Here is an 18133-nt window from a genome sequence, read left to right as displayed (position 1 = left end):
AACAATTTCAAATTAAAATAATAAAATAATTTTAATGCATAAATATGTAAAAAAATATTCATAAAACGGTAGAAAACAAGAAATTAATTTTAAAATTTTATTTTATTTTTAATTAAAATAAATATAATTTTGTATTAGAGATATTTGTAAAAAATAGTATTTTATAAAAATACAGAAATAAATATAATTTTTTAAAAAAATATTCACATAAATGTAAATTATTAAAAAGATATTCGTAAAAAAAAATCCTACTAATTTATTAGACAACCATGATGAAGTAGAAGCATTTTAAAACCATTTTTTTGAAGATACGGATAGAGGCCACTGAGGTGGTAACCTAGTAAGAGCGTAGCCTTACTTCCAACCAAGTTGTTACGGATTCGAAACACACGGGCATCGATTAAATTGTGGCGAACGGATGCTTTCTGCTCGGACACGAGATCTGAAAGAACGTATCGTTCTTCTAGTAGCCTCGATGGTGCCAGATGTGACATACTCACACATGATATTCGTATCGGAGCCCAGAAGAGTAACTAAGTCGAACCCATGGATGGAAAGGATATGAGTAAAATCGGCCAAGTTATTTCTGCCCGCATCGAAAATATTTCTGACGGAGTGAAGGCTGCTACGCAGAAATAAGCTTGTCTCTTCCTCCACCTTTTCCCCTTTTTTTTTTTTTTTTTTTTCCAGAAGAAGAAAGAAGAAGATGCGGACAGAGACAGGCATAGACAGCCCCCACATGACATGACCAACCACACAAGACTCTTCTATTTTTATTTTTGTGGAACAAGAATGAGGCTAGAAATTTCTTTAATTTTTAATTACCGGAGTCCTAACAGGCTACTAAAAATGGCCGTCGGGTTGAATGGGCGGACCCGAACTTACCATGCGGTACGATCTCACATGAGCTCATTATAATTTTCTCCCAAATAAAAACAAAACATCATGCCTTAATTCCACATCGCATCGCACTTGGGAAATATGGTGCAGCACAATTTGATTATAGAGCCGGCATCATGTCTTAATTCCCCAATTTGTCTGGATCAAGTCAGCGGCCATTAACCAGCTTCTCCAGTATTGCCTTGCGAGTCTCAGATTCCCAATAGAATTTTCGCATGCAGGGGGGAGCTCCATCCATCTTTCCATCGGCTTAACTCAGAGATTCGGCTTACAATAACAAAGGAAGGAGAAACAGTCGACAAATTGTAGACACTAAATTTGCTGAGGACTGCATACAATACAATAGCATATTCATATGCACAAACAAATGTCATAGACATCCTATAGCAGCAAAAGAGAATGAAATCTGGATGTAAGAAGATAAAAGAAAGACCCCACAGTGCAGTGGACGCCTTGGATGCTGTGGATGCCTTGGACGCTTGCTCGTCAAGGATCATAAAAACGAGATCTGCGCCTTGCATATCTGTTCAAGATTTTGCAGAAGACATAAAATATCAGCCAAAGTAACTAGAAACCAACAAATAGAGTCATAACCGCAGAGAATAGTCCAATCCATCAATCTTTATATTACTGATCCTTTGCCATGCTTGAATTCTGGAGGGGAAAAAACAAGCATTTTGATGGGGGGTGGGTGGGTTGATGGATTAAAGATGCATAACAGAAACTCAATATTTCATCTCAATTTGGTTTGGCATGTGCCTCATCAGTGAACCAAATCAAATTATTGCAGTGGAAAGACTATCTTTACATTCCAGCACAATCGATGCCTAAAGTATAACACAAAAAGAAATTTAAACAAACCTGTAATGGCTGGGGATTCTTCTGGATGCTGCACCACCACCACCACCACTGGCGGCTCCTAGATACTCGTCATCGATTTCATCAAATCTGTATTCTCTTATGTCTACAGATCTTGTAGAAGCCTCATCCATATTTGAACCATCAGAGCTTGATCGGCGACTGCTTCTCCTTTCACTTCTTTCACTCCTTCCTGATCTCCGTCGGTTTCTTGAAGCCCTACAGTTTGCAAACAACATGCAGGAGGTCCACCACTTGCGTCTATTCCGGTGGAATTCGTCATACTCGTCTCCTGTCTCTTCATCTCCATACTCGATTTACATAGTCCCCCAAAACCACACCATGAGGTACTTCTGCATGTATGGTGCTCAAGACATCTATGATCTCTGAGGACTGCTGAAAATTTTCCCAATCTTGTTGTCTTGCAGGGTCTATTTCAGAAGGACGTGAATGGGGGTGTTTTAATTGAGCGTGCTTCTGCAGCTCAAAAAAGTTGCCAGCATATGAACAGTATTTCTCTTGGCAGCACCTTTTCTTCATGTTCAGATGCAGACGGGCCTCATCAAGTACAATCCATCCTATTACATCTCCTCTACACAGTGGGCAGGTTGGTCGGCTGTTGGGGCTCGATGGGATCTCTTGAAAGCTTTCAAGAGAAGTCTCATTAGTAGTTGATGGAACTTTTGCCACGGCAGGCAACCCATATGCGCTCTTAAAACGACTGAGACAGTTTGAGTGGGTGTGATCTGTATCACACATGAATGGTCGACACCCCTGATCATATGAGGAGCACTGCAGTAAAACTCCATTGTGTGGGAAATCCAAACATATTGGGCACGTCACATCTTCCCAATTACCATCCAACTGTATGTCTTCCAGGTTCAATGAGTTCTGCTTGATACCTCTCTTCTGACTAGTGCCTGAAGCCATACAAAGCTTTCTTAAACAAACTTTACTGCCATGGAAAGTACATTTGGCTAAAATGTGACTGGATGAACCTGCATACGAAATCAAGCAAAAAGACTTGTGAAGTCTTTGAATAGCAAGGGTCATAATAAGAATTCAATCTTTTACATATACAAAATTTCAGAAAACATTATTAGCACTAGAGTTTACTGATAACTAAATGGTTGCAATTATATATCATATACTCATTGGTATGACCATGTATTTGATCTACAAAGAATGAACATTCCAACCTGGTGAGTCACTTTATTACCGCTTCACAAGATGCAAAATGAAGAAGCTGGATAAGTGACGGTAAAACTCCTTGCTATCAGTTGCATGTCAAATTTACCCAGGCTTCTTCCATCATGAATCAGCTACTTGTATGGTATGCATCACCAACAAATATCCCAGGTAGTTTTCTACTTAATATCATGATAATTACCTACTTAATATTCTTACCATATGGCATGAAAGGGAAGGACTGGTTCAATGATTTTTCAACACAAAAAACAATCTGAGTCTGCCTGAATTTCATTGCAAGCTTCCATGAAAGTGCAGCTTGAATAAGTTTAAGGTGAGCATGCTATACAGTGCAATAGTCTGATGTTTCATTTTCACTCGTATACCTTTTTGTCTGTAATAGCTGAATTACAACCTATACAATAACAATCATCAATAAAGTAAAAGTCATCCTATTTTATTAATTGTTAAAATTTAGTTTAGTTAGATTATATTAACTCCTGCTCACATATGATACAAAAAATTATAATAATCCATCTAAAATATGTTTATTTATGAAACACCTATCTTATAGTACACACCAAGTTTCCTCCGATGATGACTTGATTTGTTACTATACCACAGATAATGTTCAAGCACACATCAACATCCAAATATCCACTTAATAAAATTATTCCTTGCGATCATATTAAACACAGCATATATCATCAACTTCCATCAGTAAGAACTTACATGCATTTATCGAATTTGATAGTTAAAAATCCTCTCCAACATCTATCAACAATCTATCAAGTGCAAGTTACACTTTAATTTGAAAAAAAAAAGGAGACTTCCTCTATTTTCTCGATTAATCCACCAGATATATTTATATCAAAAACTAAATAAAAGGATAGTTTTCAAATGAGTTAAAATGTTAAATCATCAAACCATAACACCATTTATTACTCGTAGGAAGTAAGATGTGCCAACTGATTTCCACAGATAGATGGAATATTCCTCAAAACTTTAAAAAAGTCTCTAATTTCGTGATATTTCACTGGCCAAGTGATTCTCCAAATCATTCTTAAACAATCAAATTGTTCACCAGCTATTCAACTGCTCAGAAGTTACTCATGAAATATTCACCACTCATCCATGAAACACTCCTAACAAATTTATGTAACAAAAGCAACCTGTTGACGTTGCAATTATTTTCTGATAAAGTCTTATTGATAATAATAATGATGATGATTAATAAGGTCACGCCCCCCCCCCCCCCCACCCCCAAAAAAGGGAGAAACAAGAAAAGCAAAGCAAAACATACAGACACAACACACACACACACACAAAAAAAAAGTTATTGAAGAAAGACCTTAACAAATTAAACAAAATCTTCATGAATGCAGTAGATTATTAGTGGCATATAAAATATCTAACTTATCTGTATTTATTACTAAATACTAAAGATATTACATAAAGATTGTCTTGTTGAGCTTCATGGATACAAATAGGTGAACAAACTAACACATAATGCTTAAGCAGAATTTGTTCCTTTTTTCTTAGACAAAAATTTACTATTTTTAAAGTTCACTTGTAAGGATCATTTTCAAGATTACTACTGGAAATGGATGAAATGCCATTCAAAAATAACTAATTCACAACATGGAAAAAAGATTGTGTCAGCACTACTCCAACTAGTGAATGAAATAACTAATTTTGCTGAACAGATTCTTTACACCATTCTTGCTGCTACGGTTTTTTTCATCTCCAAATTAGAGCACAAGCATGTTTGGAACATGCAAAATCACACAATACAACTTTGTATTATACATGAATATGCTTGTGACATAGCATGTAACTTTCACACCACAGAGCTATTTGAAATATGGGGCATAATTTTCATGCACGAGTTTCCAGACAATGAGTCTAGGGCAGCTGCCTTGGTATTATCCTCTTAATTTGTCCAAAGAGCAAGTGGCTGTCTAGGACTGATAAATATTAGGCGTTCGCCGTCATGCCTAAAGTGTAGAAAGTGACTTATAAACATAAAGATTGTACCCATACTGTAACTAGTCTATTATTTTACCAATATATTTAATTTTATTACATAATTGTTAGTTTACTGCTGCTATTTTTATATAGCATGCTACGTCTCTATTTGGTAACATACCAAATAAATTGGAAAAGTTAAGGACAGAATTGTGAAAAGAGGAAAGGTAGGAAAAGGTGGCTAGGCTAGGCAGCAGAACATGTTAAAGTCTTGAAGGAAGCTGATAATGGCATAAGGAGACTCTGGGATTTGAACCTTGACACAGCAAAGAACTGGTGTTTAGGCCAAGTTATATCATAGTGAAGATTCTTTAAAAAAAGGAAGTGAGGATGTGGTTCTATAAGGTGATGAAGCCTTGCTGTTCCCCCTATCAGAAATTTAAATTCTCTCATTATTTATATGCTTTTGATGTGAAATTTTTTAGTTAAAAGAGTGGAAAGGTAGAAAAATGTCATTATGCAACATTATTTTAGGGTGACACGTGCCATGACTGATAACAAGTTGTACTCTCATGCAGAAAACTACAAATTTGGACATAGCATACTAGGGGAAGTTAACTACAATCTCAACATGAGTTCATGCTATACCCTTCAGAAGTTGTTTCAGAAGCACCAAGTTTCCAAGAATCCAAGTGTTTGCATGGCAAGCGACCTTAAGGAAAATAACCACCTAAGATGACCATTTAAAGAAACCTATGTTAAAGTATACTTAAATACAGACGGTATTTACATTCACTCAAAGTGTAATTATCAGTTAATTCAAAAAGAAACGTCCAATGCATGTGGGATTTCCTGAGTCCTTAAAAACAGTTCTGTTCTACCCACTAAACATTTTGTAGCCACCAAACACTATCAATCATATTTTATATACCCATGCATCCAAGTTTCCCTTGCAATTTGAAGTCACCATCTGCAATTTTGTTCCCTTCCAATCGATATGATATTATCACATAGTACCTTTCAGAGGTCCCTCGAATGTCAAGAAGTATTCAATTATTTACCTGATTAATAATGTCCGGTACCCTGGTACTATGATCACTTTAACCCTTTAATTTCCTTCCAATTAGTGCTCTGGATTATTTCATTGCTACAGAACAATTTTCCTTCCCCTTCCAATAATGTCCTCATTCCATCTTCTTTTAAAAATTGCTCCGCCCTAAATCCATCTCCCCTTTTAGACATTCTAATTGTCAATTGTCTTATGCCCGCCATTTATTTTGCTGAACTTTTCTCTACCATATCAGATTTCATCTAACTTCATGCTTCAATTACTCCCATTTTCCTACCTTGCCCCACCCCTGTCTTGGAAAAATTTGCCTATCCGCTAGCTGATTCTTTGTTATGAGAGGTGCCCTCAAGACAAATTTAAACACATCGATTTCCCTCACTTCAATACAAACAACCATCTATGCTCTTCCTTTCTTGAAATGATAGGCGATATTGCAATCCAAACAACCATTCTATGCAAATCTGCAAGCCCCAGAAACTCAACAACCTTATCAGCAACCCTAAGTTCACACTCATGGATATCCTTCCACATCATCTCATTATATAAAAAGGACTTGCTTTAAAAAAATTTAAAATGACAACATGCCAAATATATCATTGCTTCAAATAGGCTTAATAAAGTGACAAGGACCCTTGCTAGTTATAAAGGGAAAAAAGGAATGTCCTCTGTATAGTGTATGCACATGAATCACTTGGTTAAAACATAGCTCACTGTAAAAAGCACAATCCAGCATGTAACAAGAATTCAGTAACATAGAATAGTTAGTTCCAACTGAAAACTATAGCAGAAATAATTCATGCCATTAGGCTTCCACACACGTGCAAGAAAAGCCGATGCATAAGTGCCAACAAAATTTACGAGCAAAAGGGAGCTGTATAAATTAACCAACACGAGTATAGCTTGGTCTTAATCTAATTCTGATTCTTCCATGATGAAGTACTGTAAAAATTAATCAATCACTCAGCAAGCGCTATTTCAAACTCGATACTTGAAGATATCCTTAAATCAAATCCATGCAATTTAAAATTAGGAGCATTGCCTAAACCACTTGACACATAATCTAAGTAATTCACCTCAATACTCCAATTACAAATTACTGCAAGATAAATCAAGACAAAACAAAAGGCAATCCTACTTGACGAATTCACAAACACAAGCACACAAATCCAAAATCGAATCATCATCACAGCATCGCCAATCATTCAATTCCTCAAATCACAAAACCAAGCCGTAAAGCCAAGGTAGCCCGCCAAGCCAAGAAAGCCCACAAATAGCAAACAGAATATGAAAACCCTAGAATCGGAAAGAAAAGATCAAAGTCCAAACAATTATCACTGATAACTTCTCAAAAAAGGAACCGAATTAACGAAGAAAAAGCTAGAGCGAACTGAAAAAAAATAAAAATATAGGTTTTCCATCAGAGGAAGCGAGAACGAACCTTCTTCCACCCTTGGAGAACTCCCACATGGGAGGGAAAACGGGGGATTGCGGGTCGGAACCTTGGAAGAGAATTGAACGAAACCCTAACCCTAGATCTCTATGGCGTGCAGGAAAGGGAAAGAAGAGAGAAAGACGGAACGGAAGGAGGACAGAGATCGAAAGAGAGAGAGAGTCGGAGAAGAAAAGTAATTAATATTAATATTATCATTATTATATTTAAAAGAAAGAAAGCAATAGAATAAAGAAGCGAAGAGCCTGGGAAAAATGGCTGCTCTCCGGATTCGGAGGCCCCCAAAAGTCGTTTTTACGTGGAACAATCTTATCCTTTTTCTTTAATAATTTAAAGGGATAAAAAGAGCAAGAGAAACTGTTGCTGACTTCGGTAATCACTCACGTGAGACGCACGTGTGATTGCAGCGCTGAATGGACCTGTGATCCAAGTCAAGCTAAGGGTTCTTCCAGGAACCTGAGGTCTTGTCCATCTTAGGTAGGTGGCCAATACTCGGTTGGTGTTGGGAGAATTTTGGAAAGAATATTCTGAGACCTTGACCAAATAAAAGTAAATATCAATCAGTATGGTGTATATTTTGCGATATTAATTATGATTTTTAATGGCAAATAAAAATATCTCTAATTTTGTGGAACAAAAATTTCAGAATCTCAAAAAAAAAAAAAAAAAAGCTCCCCAAAATTAACCAAAAAAATAAGAATAACCATGTTGACTTATATCATAGGATATGCATATCAATTAATATTAGCCAAGATAGCAAGCTTTGAAATTTCAAAATATCAAGCAAAATAATGTAACCGAGATTACTTCATATTTAGATATTAATAATGATAATTTTTGTTAAAATATTTGTAGAATAAGAGAAAAACAAAAGAAAAAAAAGAGAAAAAAATGATTTTAATTTTTTGTTTTGTCATATTTGGTACATCTCAGAGGTTATATATACTTGTGTATAGACTTCATACAAGAAAAATAATATAGGCTAATATAAGATCATACTAACAATAAAAAATATTACTTCCTGATATAAGTTGTTATGTGATCCCTTAAAGCACTCTAACAAGAACATGCTAATAAAAAAATAATAATATAGGTTGATATAAAATTATTAAAAAAATATTATAAATGATGCAAATTGTTGCGTGATTTCTAAAATTATACTAATAATTTTAAATTATTTAATAAAAATATTTCTAAATTTACAAAAGAAATATTGTAGAACCTCTTTTGTTCTATTGATGCCAAATTGTTTAACAAAAAAAAAAAAACATATTGACTGATACACTGGGACATGCATATCAATTAATATTAGTCAAGATAGGTAGAGTTGAAATTTCCGATATCTAGCCTTAATTATCACAGGTTTTGTTGGTTTTCAGTGGAGCGTTTAGCTCAGAACAAGTTCTAGTCTTGCTGTTTTTTTTTTCTTTTCTTTTCTTTTGTGTGTAAACGAGAGACCAAGACAAAAGATATTAATAAGACGAACACTAGAGATGAAGAAAAAAGATGGGAATATAGCTAGCTGCTAAGATTCCGTGGAAATGCTGCAAATGCAAATGCATTCCCTTTTCTAAGATCAAGTACGTGTCCCACCATTTTTTTTTAAAAGAAAAAGGAAAAGGAAAAGGAGAATGGACGAATCATGAACATCACAATATGACAAGAAGAGCACACGAAGAAAGACCATTGGGTTTTGTTTCTGCTTACTTTTTCTTCCAATATAAATAATCAAATGACATCATTGATAGGACGGCAGGCACAGCCGTTTCAATAATCTATTCTATGCTTGAAGATTTAATAGCTCGGTGGCCGGTGGCCCTGTCATCTTAATCCTTAGCGATTGTGACAACCATTATGTGAAATGATCCCATGCGAAGAGAATTGGCGTCAAGATGAAGTATGATCGATGACCAGCTTTACCTACCATGCGAACCAACATGAAACACGAGCGCTAAGATGATATTCCACGCCTATCACAAAATACTCCTGATATATCTTGGATCCAACCTCCTCCGATGTCATCTAATCAACCAATAGTAACTTGCCACATGGCTCCTACTAAAATGCGCCATAGAGCAATTTAAGGCTTCTCCAGCGGGCGATGGTTATATGTATGTAGATAAGCCCTGCGATAGTCGTAACATGCAGAACCGAGCACTTAAAAGGGCACGTTCCCCATACTCGATCACGGGCGCCAACCCTCATCCTATATAAATAGCATCTTGAGGATCTCCAAATACACTTGCTTTTACTTGTATTTTGCTACTCACACTTTTTTCAAATCTATGTTGTTTTTTGAAAATTCTTGCCTGATTTAGGCATAGAAGGATCTTCCGTCGAACAAACACCAACAATTTTCCGGTGTTTCTTCTCTTTGTTTTTAAGTCCGACAGCTAATATCGAGCAAACTTTTTCACCCAAGTACAACCATCTGAGCACAACATACCACGCGCTAGTTGTCTAGCCCGTTCGGTCTATTTAGCTCGAATTTTGGCGGCGATAACTGCCCTCACCAACACCTAGCGAAAGAAAACCTAGAACATTCACCTGGTAATACAGGCATACCACTCAGATTTTAAGCGCACAGACAAACAAACAAGATAGCTATATATATATATATTTTTTCAAATCTTAAAGAAAAAAAATTGAAACATGCTAAAGTGCACCCCTCTGATTGCCCTATCCTCCAATAGGACACCCCTCTATTCCTCTGTTGCACCAATCCCATCTGCCACATAGGATAGAAAGCTTAGTGAGGATCAATAACACTGTACCCTTTTCCTTTGGGTAGAGAATAGCTTGCCTGTTACGAAAATTCCGTTGGGAAGAACATTTTGATGCATATTTCCAAAATATAACTTATAAATTTACGAGCGTGGAAAGCACAAAACAAGCATAACGGTTATGAATTAATTCCAAAGGAATCACCGAATGCACGGAATGGATTGGCGGGTGATGCGAACATGATGCCAAACCTGGCGGTTAACACAAGATGGGTAAAGCTTCAATTCTTCTGCCGGATTCCAAGAAAGATGGTATTGTTTCCCGTCCTCCAAGCAAGAGTTGAGGGTTTGGTTCTAAGTAGCCAACGGTTCCTTTATGAGCTTGGCCTGTCCCGGAACCCAGTTTCAAAAATCCTCACTGTTTCAAAAAAAATTAAAAAATCAAAATAATCCCAAACATGTCTGATATGATGTAGTTCTAATTGTATTGCAAAGTTGGGTAATGTTGCAGAATAAAATTTGAAGGGGTGAGAAAAAATTATACCTTGTGCTGCATAGGCATATAGACTATGGAACAAGAAGATTTTAGTGTTTGGTTGAAGAGAGAAGTGTAAAAAGAATAAAGTACATTGAATTTTATAGCATATTTAAATTCTATCAGAAAACAAAATTATCCTCCACTTTTTATTAGATTAAAAAGTAAATAAAAACAAAAAAAAAATTAAGAAAAATAAGTTTCTACTTATTTCACGATATAACTATTCCATTAGAAAATGGTAAAATAGAGTTAACCGCTTATATTCCCACACGCCCATTCTTGTATCTTTATTTATTTTTTGATATAACGGCGGCTCACACCAGATGCACATGACTACACCTAGCAAGATCAAAATGAAGAAGTTGATAGAAAGAGAAAGGAACAAACTCCAGACTCTTCCAAAAAAACTTTTCTAAATGGTGTGCAGCATAAGAGGCAATTCAGTCAGCAACACTTTTGCTGTTTGGCCTCGATTCAACAATCAAACACACTATTTGAGTGGCAAATATTTTTATTTCTATAAAAAAAGATATTTTTATTATTTTTTAAAATGGAAATTGCTTTTTTATTTTTGGTAGAAAGAGGACCAGCAGCTTGATTATAAAATAAAGTATTATAGAGTCCCTAAAGATGGAACTTAGCTTGATCAGGAAAGATGTAATATAACTACAAACACAAAGACACCAGTCAATCTACAGCTGAAACTAGGAATATTATATCAGCCACTCAGTTAACAAAATTGCTAATAGATAACACCAGCTACTCAAGTGGGTGTAGTGAGCCAAATAAAACCACGATTTTGTATTGAGACCTGAATGCAGGGAGATATTTTTAGAACATCCTGAAATTCCTGAATTGAACACATCAGGCGACCAAACATCTATAGGAGCTCTGAGTCAAAACTTGGAAAAGAAAGCCAGGTTCTATCTCCACCACTAAATATTATGCAGAATACTTCAGCCTCCTGAAATAACAATAAAGTACGATATGGTGCACATAAAGAAATTCCTTCCTTGAGATAAACACGTAACATCCCAGGTAATTCCTTCCTTGACAATTACCATCACATGAAGTAACCATCAGTTGATTTGCTGGAGAATCCTCCGGATAGATGCTAACTGAGAGAGATAGATTATGTCCCCTTGCAAAGCTGGATGCGCCAATATAGTCTGCAGCTTGGTTTGCCTCTCGAAATGCATGCGATATGAAGCAAACTAAATAGGCTATCTTCCAAATCAGTAGGTTCTTCAAGATAGGAATATGTCGACATTAATGACTATAGTTAAGGCATCCCCTTCCAACCAATCCTGTTCTGCACTAAGATCAGTCACAACCATCTAATTCAGACCAATCCAAGCTGCAGTAAGCTCTGCATAAGGAATGGACGAGACCGCCAATTTTCTACCTCCAGCTCTGATCATTTGTCCAAAATGGTTCCTTACAACAAAATCTGCTGCTGCTTGATCAAGGGTAACAGCAGCATCAAAGTTAATTTTTAGAACTCCAAAAGGTGGGGGCAACCAAGACACATATTTAGTAGATCTAACTTGTATTTGCTGCTGCAAGACACTACTAACCTAGTGCCTTAACACAGTATCCAGAGCTAACTTTACTTGATTTCCAAAATCCAATTGAAATTTAAACCCAAACCTGAGTGCTGTGGCTATGGACAGAGATTATACATATCTGACAAAGAAGGATAAGAGATCTTCGTATGAGTCCTCAAGCACATTAACTTCATGTCCATTCCCAATCAACCATGTGGTCTATTCTAAATATCATTTCACTGGATCGTGGGACAATTATGCCAAAGAGAAGAAGGATGTAGGATGACTTGGGCAGCTAACTTACAAGCCTCCCTGGTTGTCTGGGCATGCACACTGTCCCAAGAGATCATATGGAGCCCTTTTTTATCACTAGGGTGATCCCACAAGAAAGCTCGAAATTCTTTTTCTAATTTGGAACAAATAGAAGTAGGCATCATCAACTTTTGGTTCTAAACCAGCTTTTATGTTCTAAAGAGTTGGTTTTCTTTTCTTTTCTTTTCTTTTTTTGAATGAATTATTGATAGTCAACTTTGAAGACCACGCAATAGCACGTATCTAGTAGGATAGTGATTACGGGTATCGATCCACAGGGATTGGGGTACAGTTGTTTTTCTTAAAAATATTTAAAAGGAAGAGTTTGTGAAGAAAATTAAACTAAGAAATTTAATAAAAAATGCAATTAAAATGTTATCAGTTTGAGGGAACCTAGGGCAAGGAATTCACCACTAACATCGGAACAAGGGTTATTTGTATTTTAATCTATTCTTGGATTAATATGCAAATTGACTACAAGTCTAATAAGCATTCAAATAAAAATTTTACAAAGGTAATTTAGGAACATCCATTTTCGGTCGGCATGAAATGTCTACCCTAAACTAATGTGGCAGGACACTGCATCTTTCCTAAGCATGGGTGATCTTCTATTAACTTAGTGATCATGAAGAACAGTTGTATAAACGTCATATTTAAAATCACAGAAATTAAATATGAGATGAAATAAAATATTCATTAAGAACAAAATAAGGTTTATACAACTCTAAGAATAAATAAAAAAATATAAAACCCATGTCCCTTTGTTAGGGCTGCATCCAGCCCTAGAGAGGATATCAGCCTTCCATGAAGTTGTGGGCGACAGCAGTAGTGGCACAGCAACGGGCTTCCATTTGCATCATGATCGGCTTCCTTTCCCTCAGCACTTCATTCTTTTTTCTTTTTTTTTTTTTTATATGGGAAGTTATTCCCCAAATATCCAAACCTCTCTCCCTCCTCTGTTTTTTTTTAATTTCCGTGGTATTCCCTCCTGAGAAGAGTGTTGGCTCCCGAAGAAGAGGCGTCTCCCCTTTTATAAGCAGCAGGCTCTCCCTCCCTCCTCTTCTGTTTCAAGTGCCAGATAAGGATGGAAAGATTGAGGTGATCCCTTCAGAGCTCACGGTTGAGGGGAGATAAGGATGAATGGAAACAGGATAAGGCAAATTCCTTGATCCTTGGATGCGGTGGAAATGTAGCGAGAGAAACCAACGCTGCTGGGTGATGTGATTCGGAGGGAGGTTGGCCTGTTTTTTAGATGCAGAATGATCCATGGGAGAAGGGATGAACTCGGAACAAAAAAGATGAGCTGGGAGCAAATCCGGATGGGGTTGATCCGGCTGAGATGCAGTTGCTGGGAACAAACACGAACGGATCCTGATTGGAACAGGGGATTCGGATAAGGCTTGGATTCGTGAGCTCAATTAGTAAATAAATAAGTAAAACTCGAATTACTTTTAATAATTTATTCATATGTAATAATGAAGGTAACACATTTTCTTGGTTAAATTTATAAAATATGTGAATTAAAATAATGATAAGTGCTAGAAGAAAAATATTAATTCATGCATTATTTAGCACTTATCAATTATGCTGCTGTAAGCCTGTAACCAAAGAGTTGGTTTTCTTTTCTTTAATTTTTTGAATGAATTATGCTGCTGTAAGCCTGTAACCTTTATTGGGCAAGGAACTGTAGTGGTTTAAGACAAACCTTTAAGCAGGTAACTAGGTAAGTCACATCTGAGTTAATATATGACACAGGCACCAACCAAATATCATGACTAGGTGGTGCGGACACCAGTGCCAGGTCAGCCGGTCGCCACAGGATCCAGCCAGCTCAGCGGGTTCCAGCCGATTCTGCCAGTCTGATTTTATTTTAGATTGATTTATTTTATGTTGATTGGGTTTATTTACATATTGTCATTTGGGTTTATTTGCATATTGTCATTTTAGGAGCTTTTTGGAATTATTTTATTTGTAGGGGTTATTTGTTATTTTGTGACCCTATATATATGGGTCCATCCTCATGTTTAGGGAATGATGAATGAAAATTAGCCTCCTTGTCTTCTTCTTCCCCTTCTCTTCTTCCCTTCTTCTTCTTCCCCTCCTCTTCTTCCCCCTTCCCTCTCCTTCCTGCAGTTGTCCTGCATCAACTTTGGTATCAGAGCCTCGGCTTTGCCTCTGTCGCCAAAGCCCGGAGATCCTAGAATGGATCACCTCCGCCACCTCCACTTTTGGCCTGCTGCACCGCCTCACCTCACCACTCTCCTCCCTCAACTGCCCACGTTCCCTCCCTCTCGGTTCTCATCAGATTATAAAAAAAAAAAAAAAAAAAAAAAAAAAAAAAAAAGCAGAGAAGAAAACCCTCCTGTTTTCCAGAGGAGAAAAGCCCGACACCTCTAGCAGGCCTGCCTTTCCACTGCTCCTGTTGTTCCCTTGCCCGCTCGTGGCCGCCCCACCCGGAAGAGGGCACGCTCGCGGCCGATTCACCACCGGAGACCACCGCGACCTACGGAGACCCGCCGCCCCTGGTCCGACGGAAAGCCCTTTCGGCCGCGACCTGCCGCCACCGTCTGTGGCCGGATACGGGAGAGGAAGACCGCCACACCACCCCACTCGCCTCCGCCAAGCAGTACCCTTCGCCGTGCTCCACCTCCTCTGTCTCACCGCCGGCCGCTGCTTCTCCTTCCACCGAACACCCCACTTCCCCTTCCACTGAGCACCACCGGGATGTGCCCTTCCCCCGTTAGCAACGCCGCCAAGGATTCCAACCACGCGGTCCACAGTCGGCCGGAGAAGGTCCCTCACGCCACCGGCCGCCGCCCGTTGCCGCGGTACACGGAGCCGCAGCCGAGATCACCGCCCTCCGCCACGGCCATCGGAGCCCCGCCCCGCAGCCGCCGCCGCAAGGGTCGGAGAACCCTCTCGAACCGTCGGGAGGTTTAAAATTGATTAACGGGTAAGCTTCACACCCGTTAGCCCACAACCCGCTAACCCGAACCCAATCGGGTTAAAAAAAAAAAAAAAAAAAAGAAAAGAAAAAGAAAAAAAAAGAGAAAAAAAAAAGAAAAAAAGAAAAAAAGAAAAAAAAAAAAAAAAACTTACCTCTGTTCATCTTCTCCCTCTGTTCGCTCGCCGTCGCCGCCGCCCGTGAAGCGCCGCTCCACCCTAGCCGCTGCAGCCGCCGCCCCTCCGGCCTCGCCGCCCCTGCCACCGTTGAGATCCGTCGCCACTTCACCTCTCGTGCAGCACCGCCCTCGCCGCCTTGCTGTTTCGCCTTCGCTCGCGCACAACGCCGCCCCACCTCAACGCACCTCCGTCTCCGACGTCGCCGCTTCCCCTCCGCCCGCACGCAGCGCCGCCCTCTTCCTCTGCCGCCCGCACGCAGCGCCGCCCCCGTGCTGCGACCGCCTCCGCCTCCACCGCAGTGCCGCCCCCGTGCTGCAACCGCCTCCGCCTCCACCGCAGTGCCGCCCCCGTGCTGCAACCGCCTCCGCAGTGCCGCCCCCGTGCTGCAACCGCCTCCGCCTCCACTGATCGCACCCCCCCCTTCCCCTCTGTGGGATCAAGGATAACCCCATCTCTCCTCCCCTTTCTTCTTCCTTCACGGCCGAACCCACCCCACCTTCATTTTCTCTCTAGCCGATTCTCTCATCGGGCCCGCGCCCGCACTCCCAAAGAATCCACCGGGCCCGACTCTCAGGCCCTAAACACCGGGCCCAATCCGATTTCTTCCTCACAGGCCCAAGCCCGTCGGCCTGCAACGCCACTGCAGAGCCCATTTCGACCTGCCGTGTTGCTGAGATCAACCCCAACTGGAGCCGTTTGACAAGCCTACTTACTGTGCAGGTTTTCTGGTCGTCACCCCAACCCAGGTCAGGTTTCTTCCTTACTGCAAATTTTATTTGTTTGTCTAAATTTAGAATTAATTAACTCTTAAGTGCTCTATTGATATTGCCTCCTGAAAATTTAACACATCCACTCCAAACGACACCAAAATCCTAGTAGTAGCCTATCTTTGTTATTAATTGTAGGGCTACCTAATCTTTGGGAGTTCTTTGAGGCTCTGTGCAACCCTGCAACACACTGAAAACTAGTACTATTTGACTGCAACTACTTATCTGAATTTGTTACGTAATTCAAAGCCAATTTTAATTGCTTGAGTTAGCTTCCGATTATATTGAGTATCTACTTTGCAATTTTGAATTCATTTCATGCATTAGGTCTACTTAGGAACATTTATAGTTGGTCGGATCATACATTTTGACATTCATTTTATGCATCTACGTAGTGGTCGTGACGCATCTCATCCTGAGTCCCAATTAGGCATGGATTCCAAAATCGAAGCCCTATTAAAAGCTATCCAAGACACTAATGCTCAAGTCCAAAACACTAATGCCCAAGTCCAAAAAACTAATGCTCAAGTCCAATATACCAAAGCCCAAGTCCAAGCAAACAACTTTGATAATAGGCATGTTCCAGGTCACCATTATGCCTACCCTCGCCCTAGAGGACCTGGTCCCATTCCTCATATTGATAGAGGTCACCGACATACCGTAGAACCCAGAGAACCTCGTGACCCTGATGAAAATGTAATGCGAGGCATTAGGGTTGAAGCCCCCACTTTTGACGGTCGTCTTGACCCGAAAGTCTTCTCCGATTGGTTACACGAAATGGACCACTTCTTTGAGTGGTACAATCTGTCTGAGAACAAAAAAGTTCGATTCGCTAGAATGAAACTCATTGGTCGAGCTAAACTTTTCTGGCAAAGTACCGAACATCTGTTAGCTAGGAGACATCAACATGAAGTAACTGATTGGGTAGAGATGAAAGAGAGACTTAAAGAAAAATACCTGCCCCTTAACTACCAAGACGATCTCCTAAATCGATGGAACACTAAGTCCACATTTGTAAGGCGCCCTGACACACGGAGCACTCCCACCGGCCTTAATTCCTTAGGGTCCAAACCTTCTGTAGGGTCCACTACTCATAGGCCCCCTCCTGTTGCCCATGTCACAGGCCGAGACACTAATGGCAAGGAAATGCTTGGTGAGCCTCCCAAACCACATTCCAAAATTCGGTGTTACAAATGCCAAGGTTTTGGTCACGTTACCTCCCAATGTGCGAACAAATTTTTCGTTATTGCTCAGCAAAAGCAAGGAGGTGACATAGATGACTTAGAGGAGCAAATCTATGAACCAAACCTCGATGACATTCAGGACATTGAGGAAGAGTGTGATGACAAACCTGAAACCCTAGGATGCACCCACACTCCACCTAGCTCGCTTGCACAGTCAGATAACGAGTTTGACCAGTCTACCATGAGTGTAGTTGGTTATGCCCCCGCACAACCCATCGAAACTGATGTTAGGATTTCTGAGCCTGCATATGCATTTACACAACACACTCATAAGTTGTATCAGGAAATCCATAAGGGCGTTCATGCATGTACTGCTCAGTATACGATGCAAGCTGATTTCCGTGCTAAAGAATTTCAAACTTGGGGTTACGTAATGATCCATCTTAAGGAATTGCAGTCTCTTAGTATTGGACCATTCAGGGTGTTGCACAAGGATGGCACTGCCG

At 39.5% G+C, this 18133-nt stretch overlaps 1 pseudogene; it reads right to left on the bottom strand.

The window, feature by feature from the left end:
* Positions 1–1123: 1123 nt before the first annotated feature.
* On the bottom strand, positions 1124–7734 carry LOC103717117 (annotated as a pseudogene).
* Between the last annotated feature and the right edge of the window lie 10399 nt (positions 7735–18133).

The sequence above is a fragment of the Phoenix dactylifera genome, unplaced genomic scaffold, assembly GCF_009389715.1.
Source record: "Phoenix dactylifera cultivar Barhee BC4 unplaced genomic scaffold, palm_55x_up_171113_PBpolish2nd_filt_p 000241F, whole genome shotgun sequence".
Classification (NCBI taxonomy): domain Eukaryota; kingdom Viridiplantae; phylum Streptophyta; class Magnoliopsida; order Arecales; family Arecaceae; genus Phoenix; species Phoenix dactylifera.
Note: the sequence above shows the minus strand (reverse complement) of the source record. Positions and strands in the feature narration are given on the sequence as shown.